This window comes from Pteronotus mesoamericanus, unplaced genomic scaffold (assembly GCF_021234165.1).
Source record: "Pteronotus mesoamericanus isolate MK-2021 breed Mesoamerican mustached bat unplaced genomic scaffold, CSHL_Meso_final contig_20, whole genome shotgun sequence".
NCBI lineage: Eukaryota > Metazoa > Chordata > Mammalia > Chiroptera > Mormoopidae > Pteronotus > Pteronotus mesoamericanus.
Window position 1 is genome coordinate 16,436,161 of NW_026555085.1, and position 19,269 is coordinate 16,455,429.

General features: G+C 37.3%; 1 protein-coding gene and 1 pseudogene across 2 annotated transcripts in view; one reads left to right on the forward strand and one right to left on the reverse strand.

The window, feature by feature from the left end:
* The window catches only part of CD2AP (CD2 associated protein), a 132,809-nt gene that overhangs the window by 5,593 nt on the left and 107,947 nt on the right, over positions 1–19,269 (forward strand). Inside the window, exon 1 of one of the 2 annotated variants that reach the window (XM_054569471.1) lies at positions 15,779–15,889. The exons of the other annotated variant lie outside the window; for it this stretch is intronic. The gene's annotated coding sequence lies outside the window, so the exon portion shown is untranslated. Of the gene's footprint in view, positions 1–15,778; positions 15,890–19,269 lie in introns of those variants that run through there. 2 annotated transcript variants of the gene reach the window in all.
* Positions 3,864–4,363, reverse strand: LOC129067511 (40S ribosomal protein S10-like; annotated as a pseudogene).

Below are 19,269 nucleotides of genomic sequence, written 5' to 3' on the forward strand. Positions count from 1 at the left end.
AGAGTTGTCTTGGACCACACATTAAATACATTGCGATGCGTAATCACAAAAAAACCACATAATGTTTTATGTAAATTTACGATTTTGTGTTAGGCCACATTCATAGCCATGCTGAGCTGCATGTGGCCTGTAGGTTGGACACTGCTGCCAGATCTTATTGGGTTGGTCAAAAAGTTTGTTTGGTATTTTTTCCCATGAGATGGCTCTAGTAGCACTTGGTTGTCTTTAATTTCATTCGGAAACAATTTTGCTAGATTGTATTTTGACAGCTGCCATATCAGTGGGCATTTTTAAAAAAAACACTGAAATTGGCAGATTGTTGTGTAGCCATTTTAATATTGAAGATGGAAGAAAATAAGCGAGATTTTCGGCATATTATGCTTTATTATTTCAAGAAATGTGAAGACACAACTGAAACAAAAAAAAACGATTTGTGCAATGTATGGAGAAGGTGCTATGCCTTGATCACATGTGTCAAAAATGGTTTGCAAAGTTTCATGCTGAGATTTCTTGCTGGATAATGTTCCATGGTCAGGTAGACCAGTTGAAGTTGATAGTGATCAAATTGAGACATTAATTGAGAACAATCAGTGTTCTGCCACACAGGAGGTAGCCAACATACTCAAAATATCCAAATCAATAAAGTTATTGGTGAAAATGAAAAATACGCCCCGTTTATTTTACAGGGGAAAAAAATGACCTTTTTGGCCAACTCAATGTATTTTTTCTTCTTGGGACCACATTAGTTGTCTACATTAGTAGTTGGATCTATAAATATGAAGTAACTCATCCTGAGTAAGTGGAATGAAGGGAGATACTCTATTCTAATGTTGGAGGATATTCCCAGGTCATAGTTTAGCACTCCCTTTGTTTATTTGGTCCTAGGGATTTACTGTCAGCTTTTTCTTTGTGGCTATCTTTTTTTCACCTGAGTCATCTTCTTTCACACCCAAAGCAAAACAGATTACAAAATTGTAGCAACAAGCACACATCCTTAATAGTGTTAAAGTATTCGTAACTGCTAACATAATAAATAGATAAGTAAGGAAGAAGAAATTTGAAAGTACCACTTGCTGGCCCCTTTGTTTCACTGAAGTGGTATGAGACAGACATTAGATCTTTTTCTTTTCTTTCCTTTTCCTTTTTCCTTTCTTTCTCCTTTCCTTCCCTTCCCTTTCCTTTTCCTTTTCCCTTTTCCTTTTCAAGTAGGGTGTACTTGTCCTTTTCAGTCTTCCCTCACATTTCCTCACCTCATTCTCCCCCAGCTTTCTTTTAGGTTTCTGTTAGATAAATGTTCAGACTATTAAGCAGACAGAATCCCCTTCATAATCTTACTAGGGATTTTCTGCTATATGTAATACTTTGTGTTTTTCAGTCATAACCTTGGCTTTTAGCCCAAGTGAGGTAGACATTTTCCTTTGGGCTCCTAAATGTTTCCTCCTTTGGGCTAAATTTGACATTACCTTTGTTTTGGTTTTGTTTGGATTTTATTGGTTTCTGAAGGTCTTAGGTACCTGAGTGATTTTTACTCTTACTTTTTCATTCAGCTGAAAGTATACTTCAGTCATTTGTACTTAAAGAAGCTTTTACTCTAAGAAGAAGCTCTCCTTTTAAAAAATTCATTATTCTAAATTGATATCAAGACTAAGATGTTGATCTAGTGTCACGCATGACAGTGTTAGGAATTCATTCTTTCTTAAAACCTACTTATGCTATATCTGCCCTTTCCAGTGCCTCAAGTAGACTGTCATTTCATAATCTTTCAAGTTTTGTATACTTCGTTAAAATTTCCATCATGATTCCATTCGGTTTCTCATGACTAGCATGAGATCCTAAATTCCTTTGTCTATTTTAGTGCCATTTAGCTCAGGTTCTTTACTGATGGTTCATTGTTCAGGTAATTGCAAGACATTGTGTGGCATATAATCATTAGGAGTTTCTAGTAGAAAAATGCTTTTAAGTATGGTAAAAGTAATGAACAGCTACTACCAATGTAAAGAGAAGGGTTCTTACATCATTAAGGAAATGAGCATTAGGTCAGAGGTTAATCAAAGATTTACCTTATTGTGAGTAGTGTGATTAATGCCATGGTAGACATTAGGGGAATGAGGACTAATATGAGGGGGTCCCAAAAACCCCCCTGGAATTTTCTTCTGGAGGGTGGACCCCTTATAGAAAAGGCTTGCCCTGCTAAGTGAGTATTCTAGGAACCCATCTGTATAAGTACCAGCTGGCATTGTTTTGAGGGGCTGAGTTCGCCTTCAGTGAATTTTTCTGATTATTTCAATGTCTTTACCCATTTTACATAGGGTGATTTATGAGCACACCTGCCCACATGTGCTGAGTGTTCAGCAGTTTTTGACCAAAAACAGCATGACCCTATGCTCCCACTCTCCCTGTTCAACTGATCTCACCCTGAGCAACACTTTTTTATTTTCCTGGGTGAAAAATGTCCTCAGAGGGAAGGGTTTTGCCCATGTGGAAAAGGTGGGAAAAAAAACAAAACAGCAGAGGCACTAAAAGGCATCAAAATTGATAAGTTCAAAAGCTGTTTTAAGCAGTGGAAAAAACGTCTTGATAAGTGTATTACATCAAATGGAAAGGACTTTGAAGGTGACTGAAGTTTAAACATGTAAGAATAAATACACAATTTTTTATAAATCAATTCTGGGTTTTTTTTGGTTCCTCTCTCATACACGTTTTGGTGCCTCAGGTAGTTTACAGCAGTATATGGGGGTTGGCCATATTATTAGGGTCATCTGGATTTTTAAAATATTTCTCACAACCCCTGGAAATTGTGATAAAAATACTTCTGCCTTTCTTACCCTCCAATTGTTAATGGGTGTCATGAATGTTTTGTGATGGGAATTAACAAGTAATCTCTGGAAATCCAAACAATAGAGGAACTATGTAATGCATTAAAAGAATAGAAGTCAGAAATGTTAAGATGTACTTGGAGAAAGATAAGGAAGATCAGGATATAGATTCCTACATGGGAAGGCAAATAGAATTTGTTCATCTCTCTAGTTTGACCAGTCACATGGTAAGTACGTGAAGGTAGTCAGGATATTTTTTTCTACTCCTGGCACTGAATCTTTAGAGTGAGGCACACTTTCAGTTGAACTGTCTTTAAGATCTTTTCACTTGAAATGTTCAAACTGTCTTAACCTTCTTTGTATCTATCAGTGCTCCGCTACTGAGGAGGCCAGAAATTTACCTAACATCTAGACTGACTGATTAAGTATAATGCTGTCATTCCTACAGTATTTATCATGATTATTATAATAATAAAGTGCCATATTGTTTATTTTGGATTTTAAGTATACAAGTTCCTTTGTAAAATTGAGACAATATAGCCTTCGTTAAAGTAGAGTATAATGTCATTAGGAAACATTTAAAGTTGGTTTTCAAATGTATAATTCTGTATTTTCTAACTTTTAATTTATTGACAGATGTATTTTGCTGATATCAAAGTTTTCGCATTCAGTTTCCTTTAAAATTCCTGTTGTGCTGCAGAGGATTGTACTTTGGAGTATTTTGTCTTGCTCTTTTGGAGTGTGGGTGTACTTGTGTACGCACACTTTTGTATATGTACACGCTACTTAAGATAAAGACTGTTCTTGCTAACCTACCACTTAGGTTGTTCTTATGAGACATGCTTTATGAAGGAACTTAAGAAAATTACCTTAAATAATGAAAATATATCTGTTGAGAGTTCAGAATTTTCAGAATGAATGTCAAATGGAATTTCCTAAATTTCTTATATTCCTTATAGTGTGTAAAACTCAATTGAATTTATTTTTTAAAATATTACTTACCTTTTTAAGTTTTAAAATATTCAACACAAAATAATTGCTCCAGCATCACTGAGGTGGTTGACCACGTCCATGACCAAATCTCCCTTTAAACTGGAATTCTGTTGCTGACCTAACCCTGGCACCAGCCTAGTTGGTATCAGGGGGCACAGTGCTCCTTCTGTAGTTTGTGGGTGTCTCTGTTGGCTTCCCCTTGTGTGAGTCTTGCAGGTTGTTAGCTCTCCAGACCTTTGGACCTTTGCCTGATAGTCTCAGGCTGGCTGCAGGTAAAATGGAAGGCACAGTCTCAGGAGGCAGGTGGTGGTAATCGCAAAGATACTGAATGCCCTCGGTGGTAGGGTAGCAGTAGAAATGTCTCCTGGCAAACGTCCTTCATTGTAGCCTCATGATTTGAGAGTCTGCGTGCCCTTCATGATGTGAAGATTAGGCACATTCTTGTCTGCCAGCTTGGGGTGTTTAGGTATGTGAACATCCTTCTTGCCAACTGTTACTCCCTCCTTAAACTAGAGTTCATAAATGGCAATCTGATTCTTCTTGGGTGTCAACATCACAATGGATGCAGCATCTGGGGTCCTAGCTGGAACGGAAGGGACCAAAACGCAGTGGAATTTATAATTTAGAAGCTCATAATTTAAAGCTAAAATTATACACTGTTTTATTAGTCTCTTCATTTCATATGTAATGACCTTACTTGCCCTGAACTCATTGATGCCAGAAACCACATCACTTATTTAATTTAAAATGTTTCTTCACACCCTTAATAACTAACAGAAAATTGGGAGCCAGTCTAATGAATAATACAAACTTCAAATATATTGAAGTAAGTCCACCTAAACCAGATTAAGAGAGTATTGTGTAAATGGAGCGAGCCCCTGTTTCAAGTTGGTGGACGAGGCCTAACTTTCATTTTAGAAACTCTTTAATCCTTTCTCTCTGACTCATTGAGTCTCTTAAATGCTTCTAGTAGAGAATCAATGATCAGGGATATTAAGCATCTTGTCGGTGGGTCTGATTGCCTATTTCATGTATGTTACATGCTTCTAGTATATAAAATGAGAGTTATCTGTTTTGCAGATAACAGACATTTCTATATGTCTACAGGTTATATGTTAAACAAATTTAGACATAAAGAATTAATTTGCTTAAAAAAGTTTATCTTAAATAACTTGAACAGTGTTGGTTGAATTGAAAAATTATACCATCTTCAATAGCTGCTGAGGAGCAAGTATACATATGTTCTTTGAAGCATACTGAATTGATAAATTACAAACCAATAAATTTGCTAGTAGCTATGTTAAAAAAAGAAACAGGTGAAATTTTTAATATGTTGGGCTGAAGAATAAACATTTTATCATATACAATATAACAAGTTATTAATGAGATGGTTTATATTTTTTTCTGTTTTTGAAATCTGATGTGCATTTTATATTTATATAACACCTCATTTTGGGCCGTCTACAGTTCAGGTGCTCGGCAGGCACCTGTGGCTGCTGGTTACTAGCTGGATAGTACAGTTTTAGAATGTAAATATAACAGGTTTGTTGTGAATCTAATGAGATAAGAAAATGAAAATATTTTTAAAGCATTATGCAGTTGTAAATTATTATACAGATTTGTACTGTATTAGGGTTTTGTCCTTATTTAATTCTGTATTAGATATTTAATTAGTGATAATTTATTATAATTAAATAACGTATTTTTTAATGGAAAATGTTCAGTTCAGTGGATTGCATGTAATAGGCCTTCAGTTTATTTCATTTTTTTATATATATTTTATTGATTATGCTATTACAGTTACCCCATGCTTTTCTCCCCTTTATTCCCCTCCACCCCACACCCCCGCTTAGTTCATGTCCATGGGTCGTACATGTAAGTTCTTTAGCTTTTCCATTTCCTATACTATTCTTAACCGCCTCCTGTCTATTTTGTACCTGCTCTTTATGTTTCTTATTCCCTGTACCTTTCCCCCATTCTCTCCCCTCCTCCTCCCCTCTGATCTCCATTTCTGCAATTCTCTTCCTGTTCCAGTTGTTTGCTTAGTTTGCTTCTGTTTTTGTTTTCTTTAGGTTCAGTTGTCGATAGTTGCGAGTGTGTTCATAGTTTTTGACCTTCTTTTTCTTAGATAAGTCCCTTTAACAGATCATATAAATGAGGGCCTGGTGATGATGAACTCCTTTAACTTGACCTTATCTGGGAAGCACTTTATCTGCCCTTCCATTCTAAATGGTAGCTTTGCCAGCAAAGAGTAATCTTGGATGCAGGTCCTTGCCTTTCATGACTTTGAATACTTCTTTCCAGATGCTCCTTGCCTACAAGGTTTCTTCTGAGAAATCAGCTCATAGTCTTATGGGAACTCCTTTGTGGGTAACTGTCTCCTTTTCTCTTGCTGTTTTGAAGACTCTCTCCTTATCTTTAATACTGGGTAATGTAACTGTGATGTGCCTTAGTGTGTGTTTCCTTGGGTCCAACTTCTTTGGGACTCTCTGAGCTTCCTGGACTTGCATACTTATTTCATTCACTAGATTGGGGAAGTTTTCCTTCATTATTTGTTCAAATAAGTTTTCAATTTCTTGCTTTTCTCCTTCTAGCACCCCTATGATTTGGATGTTGGAACATTGAAAGTTGTCCCAGAGGTTCCTAAGCCTCTCCTCATTTTTTTTGAATTCTTGTTTCTTCATTCTGTTCTGGTTGAATGTTACTCTCTTCCTTCTGCTTGCAATTGTTGATGTGAGTCCCATTTTCCTTTCCTTTACTGTTGGTTCCCTGTGTATTTTCCTTTATTTCACTTTGCGTAGGCTTCAGTTTTTCCTCCATTTTGCGACCATACTCCACCATTTCTTTGAGCATCCTGATTACCAGTGTTTTGAACTGTGCATCTGATAGGTTGGCTATCTGTTCATCGCTTAGTTCTGTTTTTTGGAGCTTTGATATGTTCTTTCATTTGGGCCATACTTCTTTGTCTTAGCACGCCTGTTACACTTCTTAAGTGAGGCAGGGCAGAGCCTTAGGTATGCACCAGGGCGGGGCAACCCAGGTCACTGTGTTGTGACTCTGCATGTGGAGGAGGGGTCCAAGAGGGAACAATGCCGCTTGCTCTGCTCTCCACCAGCTTTCAGTCACTTCACCTGCTACCCACAAGCAAATTGGGCCCTTCCTGTGCTGATTCCTGGGTGGGTGGGTTTGTGTACATTCTAGGACCCCGGGGGTCTCTCCAACAGACTCTCTTGTGAGACTGGGAGTTTCTCCTGACACTGCAACCCCCACAGGTTTTTATCTCCAGAGGTTTTGAGGCTTTCTTTTCCCACAATGAAACCCTGGATTGCACAGTCTGTCTCAGTCCCCAGCTGTTCTTCCAGTTTATCCACATGAAAATGTGGGACCACCAGCTGCCTCGCCAGCCTGGTCATCCAGCTGCCGCCTTGCTCTGCGTCCTCTCCGCCCCTGGTGCACATCTTTGCCCCTACTACCGGTCCGGGTGAATGTTACTTCTTTAACTCCTTGGTTGTCGGACTTCCATACAGTTCAGTTCTCTGGCAGCTCTGGTTATTTTTTGTTTTTAAATTTGTTGTTGTCCTCCTTTTGGTTGTGCAGGGAGGCAGTGTATCTACCTAAGCCTTCATCGTGACCAGAAGTCAGCTGACTTCTAACCAACAGAATATGACAAATATGATGGATTGTATGTGACAAGATTATAATGTCCATCTTCTCAGGAACTGATTTGCCAGCTTTAAAGATGCAAACTGCCACATTGTGAGCTGGCCTATGGAGAGGGCCACATGCAGGCACCTGACGGAAGTCTACAGTTGACAGCCAGCAAAACACTGAGGCTGACAGTCCAACAGCCAATAGGGAACTGAATGATAACAACCATGGTAGCTTGGATCCTTCCCCAGTTGAATACTCAAGTCCTGTCCAACACCTTGATTGCAGCCTTACAGAGGACCCAATTAGACATGCCCATATTGCTGAACCACAAAATCAGTGAGATGATAAATGCATATTGTTTTAAACTGCTAAGTTTGTGGCAGTACTGTCACAGAACAATATAAAAAGAATACCCCTAAAATAAACATTTATAAGGATATAAATTTCACCTTCTTTATAAAATTTTAGATTGTAGGACATGATTTATGCATACTATTAATATTTTACATGGTTCAGTAAGAGAAAAGCAATTAACAGATTTTCTATTCAGATAGCACGCTCACCATACCTCCTTTCATCTCTCTTCCTCCCATAAGAATAAGATCATACACATGCAAAACCTACAACCAGAAAAAAAAAAAAGGGGAATATAGGCAGACACTGTTGGTTACCAAACCAACAGATATTTCCATACTGACTCCCTCTCCACCTTGGCCCGAAGTCCTTTTTCTGTTTTTGAAATAAAATGTAATTTTTCTATTTGGCCTACTAGTGTTGCCTGAATGTATAATTTGTCCTTAGTAATAAAAGAACTGTTAGTGTAGAATGTTTACCTTTAGAAATAAGTAAGATTAAGAGCAGTGTTTCACAAATAATCCTGTTGGTCAAAAACGCAAAGGGAAAACACAAGTAATTGTTGGGGGTGCGGTAAGTTCTTAGAAATGACATGGGGAGAAAATCTCAGAAGCCTTTCAGTTTTAGACATAAAATATTTTGCATTGACCTTTGTGAGGCCATTGTTCTGGCTAAATGGTCTATATCTTTTATTGGCTGTTCAATGAGTTCTATGATCTGAAAAAAGTTCTGAAGGACTTTTAAATAGCTATTATGCGATTTATTTCCCATATTCTAATATTTGTATTTTTTTAATCAGTCATATCCCACACTAATTGTTTCTTTCCCAGGGCAATAAAATGATTTTTTAAAAATTCTCACCTGAGGATATTTTTTTGCACTGCTTTTAGGCAGAAAAGGAGAGAAACATCAATGTAAGAGAGGAACATCAATTGGTTGCTTCCCGTACACACCCAGACTGGGGATCCTACATGTCCAGGCTGGGAATCGAATGTACCTGGACTGGGGATCAAGCCACAGCCTAGGTATATGTCCTGACTGGGAATCAAACTCAAAACCTCTTGGTTATGGGACAGTGCTCCAACCAACGGAGCCACACCAACCAGGGCAATTGTAATTTTATCTTGTTAACAAATACTTTGGTTTAAATGACACATTTTTTTTAGGTCTTCGTATATCAATTAGCAAAGACAGAAATACTCAAAATAAAAAGGTGGGCAAGATCATTCATTGCACTACAGTTGCTTAATCATGACTAGGGAGATTGCAGTATAGTATTGTAATATTAGGTAGTATGTCTGTTTATGGCATAGTTTTAAGCATTTTACAGACATCTCATTTAATTCTCTCACCAAATTATACATTTTGGGCTATTGTTATTTTTCTCATTTTACAGGAGAAGAAACAAACGCAGAATTAGTAATCATTATTCAATCCAGGCAGTCCTCTTCTAGTGTTTGTACTATTAACTACTATAAAATGTGGGATGAATTCCCAACTCTTCTTGAGAGAGGTGTCATTTGTATTACAGATAATAAGCAATCTTGATTCTCTTATCCTGCTCTACTTTTTAAAAAAATATATTCTGTCCACTTTGTACTTTACTGTGTGATTTCCTTGTGTACTATATTGTTTATTTCTGTCTCACCCTATTAGAACATAAACTCCAGTAGTGAAAGGGCTTCCTAGATGTATTCAAGTACCTAGAACAAGTGCTTTTCAGTAGCAGCCACTCAAGTATTTGCTGATTGATATTGAGTTTGATTATACTTGTGTTGAAATAAGAGTTTAAAGTTTTAGGCAATATACTATCCTTTTAATGTTACAAGTAGGTGTTGAATACGTACTATATATCAGTCACTGTAATGGGGTTTGGGAATACAAAGATGAGTAAAACACAGCCCCCTGCTCTTGGCTAATGTTTTTTTTTGTAATTTGAATTTAACACTTCTTTTTTTCCTAAGAATTCAGGTTATTTTTTGTGTGCATGCATTATTTTTTTTCTTTTTAATTATATTTCATTGATTATGTTACTACAGTTGTCCAAGTTTTTCCCCCTTTGCCCCTTCCACCCAGCAACACCTACTCCCTCAGGCAATCCCCACAAATTTGTTTATGTCCATGGGTAATGCATATAAGTTCTTCGGCTACTCCATTTCCTATATGGTACTGTACATCTCCATGGCTATTCTGTAACTACCTGTTTGTACTTCTTAATCCCCTCACCTCTTCACCCATTCTCCCACACACCCTTACCCCCCCAACCCATCTAGCAACCATCAAATGCTCTCCGTATCCATGATTTTGTCTGTTCTTCTTTGCTTAGTTTGTTTTTTAGATTCAGTTGTTGATTGATATGTATTTATTGCCATTTTATTGTTCATTGTTTTGATCTTTTTCTTAAATAAGTCCTTTTAACGTTTGATATAATGGTTTGGTGATGATGAACTCGTTTAGTTTTCTTCTTGTTTGGGAAGCTCTTTATCTGCCCTTCTGTTTTAAAAGGTAGCTTTGCTGGGTAGAGCAATCTTGGCTTTAGGTCCCTGCTTTTCATCTCTTTTAAGTGATTCTTGCCAGTACCTTCTAGCCTGCAAAGATTCTTTTGAGAAACAGCTGACAGTCTTATGGGAACCCCCCCTGTAGGTAACTAACTTCTTTTTCTCTTGCTGCTTTTAAGAGTCTCTCTTTACCTTTAACCTTTTGCCTTTTAATTTTGTGTCTTGGAGTAGGCCTCTTTGCATCCATCTTGTTTGGGACTGACCGTCTGTGCTTCCTGGACTGGCATGTCTATTTCCTTCACCAAATTAGGGAAGTTTTCTTTCATTACTGTTTTGAAGGGATTTCCAGTTTCTTGCTTTTTTTTTTTTCTTCCTCCTTCTGGCACCCCTATTGTGCAAATGTTGGAACGCTTGAAGTTGTCCCAGAAGCTGCTTATGCTACCATTTTTTTGGTTTCTTTTTTTTTTTGTTCTGATTGGTTGCTTTTTGCTTCCTTATGTTCCATATCATTGATTTGATTCTCAGCGTCATCTGCTCTCCTATTGTTTCCCTATGAATTGCTATTTATTTCGATTAGTGCATCCTTTGTTTCTGACTGGATCTTTTCTATGCTGTTAAGGTCCTCACTGAGTTTCTTCAGCATCCTTATAACCAGTGTTTTGAACTCTGCATCTGATAGATTGCTTATCTTCATTTAGCTCTTTTTCTGGAGTTTGGATATGTTCTTCATTTGGGCCATGTTTCTTTGTCTCCTCCTTTTGGCAGCCTCCCTATGTTTGTTTCTATGTATTGGGTAGAACTGCTTTGAATCTGCGTCTTGCTACTGTGGCCTAATGTAGTAGGTGTCCTGTAGGGTCTGGTGGCACAGCCTCCCCTATAACCCAAGCTGGGTATTTGAGGTGCGCCCTTTGTGTGGGCTGAGTATACCCTCCTGTAGTTGAGCCTTGATTGCTGTTGACAAATCAATAGGATGGATTTATCCAGGCCAGTCACCTGCAAGGACTGGCTGTGACCACTGACTACCAATCTTTACCATCTATGGAGGATGAGCTGTGCAGGGGCAAGCTGGTGGTGCTCCGACATGGTCTGTAGCTGTCCACTGGATGTATAGGCGCTGGTGTTTCCTGGGTGGTCCAGGCCAAGATCAACCCCTACCTGTGTTCTGCCCAGGGCCACGTTTTATGAGCTATGAGGGAATCAGAGGTGGCTGCTATTGTGCTGGGCTTGGATGTTCCCAGGTGAAGTCAAGCTGTGACTCTAGACTGTGTCCTGCTAGTGCAGGGCTTGGGGCTAATTAGCAAGAAGTATAGGGGCTGGGAGTTTAGTGGGGCCCGCTGTTGCTTGTTTAATAGGATTTAGGAAGCTGTGAAGCAGGATCCAAGACTAGCCATTCATATGGAAAAGTGATGTTTAATGTTTGGGTGGGCCCATAAGTTGGGTAGGATGTAAGTTGGGTAAGTTGGGTCGGATGAGTCTCAGGAGATCTCCAGGGGCAAACAGTGTTAGCCAGGTTGTTGTAGTCTCAGATATGGGATCCGCCTGCCAACTCTGTGGCTCTGTGGGAGGAAGGCTCAGAAAAGGGACAGCGATCTTTGCCCACCTTTCTCTCTGGGAGAAAGCTGTCCCCCAGCTCCTACTTTAATGCCAGACATTTCAGTTCTTCCCTGTATGCTACTGGTACCTTTCAGGCTGTTACCCGGTGCTTGAGCTCATAGGGAGTGAGTCTGAGTAAGTCCGTGTGTGGGTTCTTTTAAGGGGAACTGCTTTGGACTCTAGAAGTTTCTTCCACTGACTCAGTCCCTGCTGGTTTTCGCAGCCAGAAGTTATGGGGACTTATCTTCCTGGCATTGGAGCCCTGGTCTCAGGGACCTGGTGTTGGGCTGGGACTCCTTGCTCCCAAGTGATCCCTCCTGAATTTTCATCCATCACACGTGGATGTGGGACCAGTCTGTTCTGCATCTCCGCCCCTCATACCAATCCGGATATGGTTTCTTTAATTCCATAGTTGTCAGACTTCCATTCAGCTTGATTTCTGATGGTTCCAAGTGATGGTTGGTTTGTATTTTAGTTGTAATTTTGATGTGGGTGTGCGAGGAGGCAAGCCATGTTTACCTATCTGCATGCATTTCTTTTTGTTGGGTGCTTAGCAACATGGAGAAATTCAAATATTCTGATTACTAGAGATTATTGAAGTTGTCTATATCACTTCATTATGTTGGTAAAGTCTAATGAGAAAGTGGGTGAAATTGTCTTTTATAATGAGTTTTCATTTTTTGGTAAGTTTAAAATTTCTCCTTTGCTGATGTTTTGCTGTTTATTAGCATTTAGGGAATGCTTACAATGCTGGGCATTTTATTGAACATTTAATCACCACAGGAACATACTGGGGTAAAACTTCATTGTTTCCAGTCTTTAAATTCAGAAATTGAAGTTAGAGAGATTGTTACTTAACATCAGGCACAAGATGTGGAGAAGGCATATCAAAATTGCATTGGTCTAATTTCAAAGCATGTCTAGTTACTTCTTAAAATAACTTTGGAAGGGGAAGAATGTTGAGCTGAATAGAACAAGTAATATTAATTGAAATGACTATCCTAAAAAATAAAAAAAAGGGAACAATTATCACCTAAAATGGTGGATTCATATTAGACATCGCTCTTGTATTTGGGTAACTCTTTTCTCTTAAAACTTTGCACAAATACTATGTTACACATTGGTCTTTAAATTTTTTTAAATTGATTTCCGAGAGAGGGAGAGGGAGAAAAAGAGAGAAATATTGATTTGTTGTTCCACTTACGCATTCAGTGGTTGATTCTTATATGTTCCCTGACCAGTGATTATATCTACAACCTTGGCACATTGAGATGACACTCTACCCGTCCAGGACTAATCTAAGATTACCTTTCAATAACACTGCTCCGCTTCATGTGTAATGTAGGTACCATACAATATTCCTAATTCCCTCCCCCCCCCCTTATGGCATTGTTATTATTCATTCACCTATCCATGTTGTATAATCACCCAATGCATGGTAACTATTATTTTAAACAATTATTTTTTATATCAGGTAAGAATAAGAAAAAAGATTTTATTTTATCTTAATTTAGTTCTTTACTTTCATTATTTCTTGTTTTATATAGGTTTGGCCAAAAAGTTCATTTGTTTCTTTCCATAAGATGGCTCTAGTAGTGCTTAGCTGTTTTTAACTTCATTTGAGACAATTTTGTTAGATTGTATTGTGGCAGTTGTCATATCAGCTTGCATTTTAAAAAACCTTATCAAAACTGGTGAATTTTTGTGTAGCCATTTTACTATTGAAGATGGAAGTTAATAAGCAACATTTTTGGCATATTATGTTTTATTATTTCAGGAAAGGTAAAAACACAGCTGAAATGCAAAAAAAAAAAGATTTGTGCAGTGTATGAAGAAGGTGCTGTGACTGATTGAATGAGTCAAAAGTTTGTGAAGTTTCGTGCTGAGATTTATCGCTGGATGATGCTCCACAGTTGGGTAAACCAGTTGAAGTTGATAGTGATCAAATTGAGACATTAATTGATAACAATCAACATTATACAAAGCAAGAGATAGCCATCATACTCAAAATATCCAAATCAGTAAAGTTATTGGTGAAAATGAAAAATGAGTCTTTTCTTTTACAAAAGAAACTAAATGGACTTTTTGGCCAACCCATAGATTCGAGTTCCTTCTCTTTAAAGAACTTGTGTTAACATTTCTTTTGTGGCAGGTATTCTGGCAGTGAATTCTTGTGTTCGTTTGAGAAAGATAATTTCTTTTTCACTTCTGATGGATAATATTGCTGAATATAGAACTGTAAGTTTGTAGGTATTTTACTTTCAATACTTTAAATAGTTTAGCTTACTCCCTTCTTGCTTGAGTGTGTCTAAAGAGAAGGATGCCTGTTGGAATTCTTATTCTTGTTTCTTTCAAGGTAAGGTGTTTCTTCTGTCTCATGGATTCTTTCAAGATTTTCTCTATCTTTGGTTTTCTGCTGATTGAAAATGGTGAGCTTAGGTGTAGGCTTTTCCACATTTATCCTGCTTTGTGTTCTCTGAGCTACCTGGATATGTAGTTTGGTGTATGTTACTAACTGTGGAAAATTCTCCAGCACTATTACTTCAGATGTTTCTTTTGCTCTGTTTCCTCCTTTTTCTTTCGTGGCATTCCAATTACAGATATGTTTATCTTTTGAACTTGTTTTACAGTTCTTGGATTTTATGTGGTGTCTTAAAATATTTTTTTGCATTTCAGTTTGGGAAACTTTTGTTGACCTATCTTCAGTCTTACTGATTCTGGCCTTGGCATTATCTAGTCTGCTGATGAACCTATCAGTGGCATCCTTTATAACTGTTACAGTGTTTTAAATTTCTAGTATTTCTTATTGATTATTTTTTAGTTTCCATCTGCCTACCTTGCCCACTAATCTTTTTTTTTTTAAATGTATTTATTGATTTTTAGAGCAAAAGCGGGAGGGAGGGAAACATCAGTTTGTTGTTCTACCCATTTATGCATTCATTGGTTGTTTGGTGTATGTGCCCTGGCTCAGGAGTGAACCTGCAACTTTGGTGTATCAGGATGATGCTCGAACCACCTGAGCTACTCTTACCCACTATTCTTGCATATTGTTGTTTTTTTTCCATTATCACTCATAACACATTAGTCATAGTTATTTTAAATTCCATGTCTTATTCCAAAATATGTGTTACATTTGAGTTACCTCTGATGCTTGCTTTGTCTTTGTGTCATTTCTTGCCTTTTAAAAGCATGATGTGTAATTTTTTGTTGAAAGTTGGACATGATGTAGAAAATAATAGAAGTTGAGGTAAATAGGTCTTCAGTGTAAGGTTTTATATTAATCTGGCTAGGAGTTGTGCTTCGTTTAATATTTGCTCTAGCTGTCGGTGCCAGAGGCTTCAGATTCCTTTAGTGTCCTTATTTGTGTCTCTCCTGCTGTATTTGGGTTTCCCTAAGAACATTTTCTCAGTATCTGCATTGTGTAACTTTTTCAGCAGTAATTAACTTTTATACTGGGGCCCTATTGGTGTGGTGGTAAGGTACAGGGGAATGGAAGCATCGTGTAATCTTAGAATTGAATTTCAAACTTTACAAGTGCCCATTACTACCCCCCATTACTTTATCAGTGCCCATTACTACCCCTCAACAAACGCCCACGCGGGAGCAATGGAATGGTAAGAAATCTGAGAAATGCCCTTTTAGAAGGTGGGATAAGTAAGTGCTTGATGAGGTCTTTTCCATGGAGAGTAGGTCTTTGTTATGGAATGCTCTGGTTCCTGGTTATTTCACAATGATTACTTTTCCCTTCTCCTTTACCAGAACTACAAAGACATCTATATTGGCTCTTCACTCTGAGAATCTGATGGGATTCCTGGAGGTAATACAAAGATATGGAGCTCTCCTAGTACTGCCGTCCCCAGAAGTTTCCCACTCTCATGATATTCCACATCAGCCTTCAGAAATTCATTAAAACTACCACTTAAGTATATGTGGTGGATTGACTTTTTGTTCCCCAAATGGTAATAGTCTAAGTTCTAGTTCTTGGTAAGTATCATTGAGACATTATTTGGAAATAGAGTCTTTAAAAATGTAACAAAGGATCTGAACATGATGACATCCTAAGTTTAGGAATGGCTATAAATCCAGTAGCTAATGTCCTCATTAAGAGTAAGGAAAGGGAGATCCAAGACAGAGATATATAACAGGAAGGCCATGTGCAGATGGAGGCAGAGGTTGGAATTATGCAAGCTGAGGAATTCCAGAGATTATTGATAGCTCCCAGAAGCCAAGATAGAGGTGTGGAACAGTTCTTCCATAGAGTCTTCAGAAAGATCCAACCCTGATGGATACCTTGATTCTGTGCTCTGGCCTCCAGAGCTATAACTGAGAGAAGAATGTTGTATTTTAAGTCACCTAGTTTGTGTTAGTTTTTTATTACTGCCTTGGGATATTGATGATGATGTTCCTTCTAGTCTATGGCTCCAGTGGTTTCTACTGGAGGTGATCTAGTAGATCTTGGCTGTGACACTCTGCATATTCCTGTCTCTCCGTATCTTGAAATGGTGGTTTCCCCTGTATTCTCAATCCTCTGATGGGTCAAAGGAAAATCATTGATTTTCAGTTTGTTTAGCTTTTTCTTGTTATAAGGGTAAGAGTGACAACTTCCAAACTTTTTACATGTTGGAGCTGAAACCGTAAGTCACATTTTTTTGTTTTGGGGGGGGATTTTTTTGTTTGGCCTTTTTTTTTTTTTTTTTTTTTTAGAGATATTTTTAGAGAGAGGGGAAGGGAGGGAGAAAGAGAGGGAGAGAAACATCACTGTATGGTTGCTTTTCATGTGCCCTGTACTGGGGACCTGGCCCACAATGCAGGCATATGCCCTGACTAGGAATTGAACCAGCGACCCTTTGGTTCATAGGCTGGCACTCAATCCACTGAGCCACACCAGCTAGGTGGTTACCACATGCATTCTTAACTAAAAAAAAAAATCTAATGTTAATTGATATTTTTATTCTTCTATACCATGCAAAGATCTTAGAATAGTTTTCACTCCTCAATTTTATACTGCTGCTGTTTTAATCTTTCTATATTTTTAATTTCATTTATATTTTTATTATTTAGGTTTTTTAAATTAAGGTATAATTGTCACATAACATTAATTTCAGTTGTACATGATTTGATATTTGTGTATGTTGCAAAATAATCGCGATAAGTCTAGTTAACTTTTGTTACAGTTTTTTTTCTTGTAATGAGAGTTCTAAAGTTTTTTTCTCTTAGCAAATTTCAAATATGCATTATAGTATTAACTATAGTCTCTGGGCTGCATATTACTTAATTATTTTATAATTGGAAGTTTGTACCTTTTGACCACCTTCACCTACTCTGCCCTCTCCTAGCAACCGCCAGTCTTCTCCATCTATGAGCTTGTGTTTTGTTTTATCTTGTTTTGTTTTAGATTTCACATATAAGTGAGATTTTGTGGGATCTGGGTATTTGACTTTCTCTGTCTGACTTCTTTCACTTAACATAATTCCTTCAAGGTCCATCCATGTTGATGCATGTGGCAAGACTTCTATTTTATGAGTGAATAGTATTCTGTTGTATGTATACCACATTTTTCTTTATCCATTCATTCATATATTGGCTATTGTAAATAATGCTGCATTGAACATGGAGGTGCATATATCTTTTCAGATTTTTGTTGTCTTTGGATAAATACCCAGAAGTGGATTTGTTTGATCATATGGTAGTGCTGTATTTAAGTTTTTGAGGAAGTCTATACTGTTCCCCATTGTGGCTGTACCCATTTACATTCCCACCAACAGTGTACAAAGGTTCCCTTTTCTTCACATCCATGTCAACATTTTTTATTTCTTGTCTTTTTAATAGTAGCTATTCTAACTGGTATTAAGTGACATTTCCTTGCGGTTTTGATTGTACTTCTCCGTTGATCTGTTATGTTGAGTACCTTTTTACATACCTGTTGGTCATATGTATGTACTTGGAAAACACCCATTCTGATCCTCTGCCCATTTTTTTAATAGGATTTTTTTTTCCCTGCTGAGTTGTGAGCTCTTAATACATTTTGGATGTTAACCTCTTATCAGATATGTGATTTGCAAATATTTTCTCCTATTTGGTAGATTACATTTTCATATTGTTGATAGCTTACTTTGCTGTGAATAAGCTTTTTAGTGTGATGTAGTCACATCTGTTTATTTTTGCTTTTGTTGCTTTTGCTTTTGATGTCAAATCTGAAAAACCTGCCAAGACTGTTATCAAGGAGCTTCCTGCCTATGTTTTCTAATAGGTGTTTTATGTTTTCAAGTTTTACATTCAAGTCTTTAATGCATCTTGAGTTAATTTTTGTGTTATTATTTTACTCAGTGTTTGTATACCTATATATTTACCACTTACTTTTCTTTTCACATTGCTGACACTTTTCATGTTGGATCTTTTACTTTTGCTTTGCTCAGAGAATACCTTTACAGTTTCTTTTAGTTTCTCCCAGTTTTTGCTTGTCAGAAGTGTTTATTTTTTCTTTTGTTTTTAAGGGTGTATTCTCTGGTATAGTCTTTATGATTTTAAGTTATTTTCTTTCTGCACATTGAGATACTAAATCCTGTGGCTTCTGGCTTCTGTTGTTGCTGCTGAGAATCAGCCCTCCATATGTGTTGCTTTTTCTGTAACCTTTTTTAATTCGCAACTCTTTGATTTTGTTTGTTTGTGTTTGCAATTTGCTACTGGGAGCTACAGATTTTTTTCTGTTTAACCCCTTGGAATTGCTTACACCTCTTGACTCCATGGATTGATGTCATTTGTCAGTTTGGTGAAATCATAGTTATTAACTTTTCAGATAACTACCTTTTATGTTCTGGGACTCCAGTTGAACATGTTAGACTGTCTTAGAAGTATGTATCTTACATTCTATTTTATATTTTCCACAATTTTTGGTTTTTTCAGCTTCATTTTGGTTAGTTTCTATTTACCTGTCTTCATTTTCGCTAGTTTTCTGTGGCTGTATCCAATACACTGAAAACAAAACAAAACAAAAACAACTCATCCATTGAGTTCCTAATTTTGGTTATTGTCTTCCTCAGTTTGAGAATATTTTTGTGGTTCTTTTTCAAGCGTACATTTTCACTTGTACAATATTCAGTTGTGTGTCAATTTTTCAAGCAGAACTTTTATATCTGTAAACATGGTAAATGTTATAATCTTAAAGTCTGTATGTAATGAGTCCAGTATCTGGAGTTTGTTGGAATGTTTCTTTCTTTTTTTTTGTTTCTATAGGTAGTTATTTATGTTTTGTTGTTGTTGCTGTTGCTGTACATGCCTGGTTGTCTTTGTTTGTCTCTGGATGTTGTAAATTTAAAAAATTTTTGACACAATTTTGAGTCTAGGATTTCTGTTCTTGGAGCAGA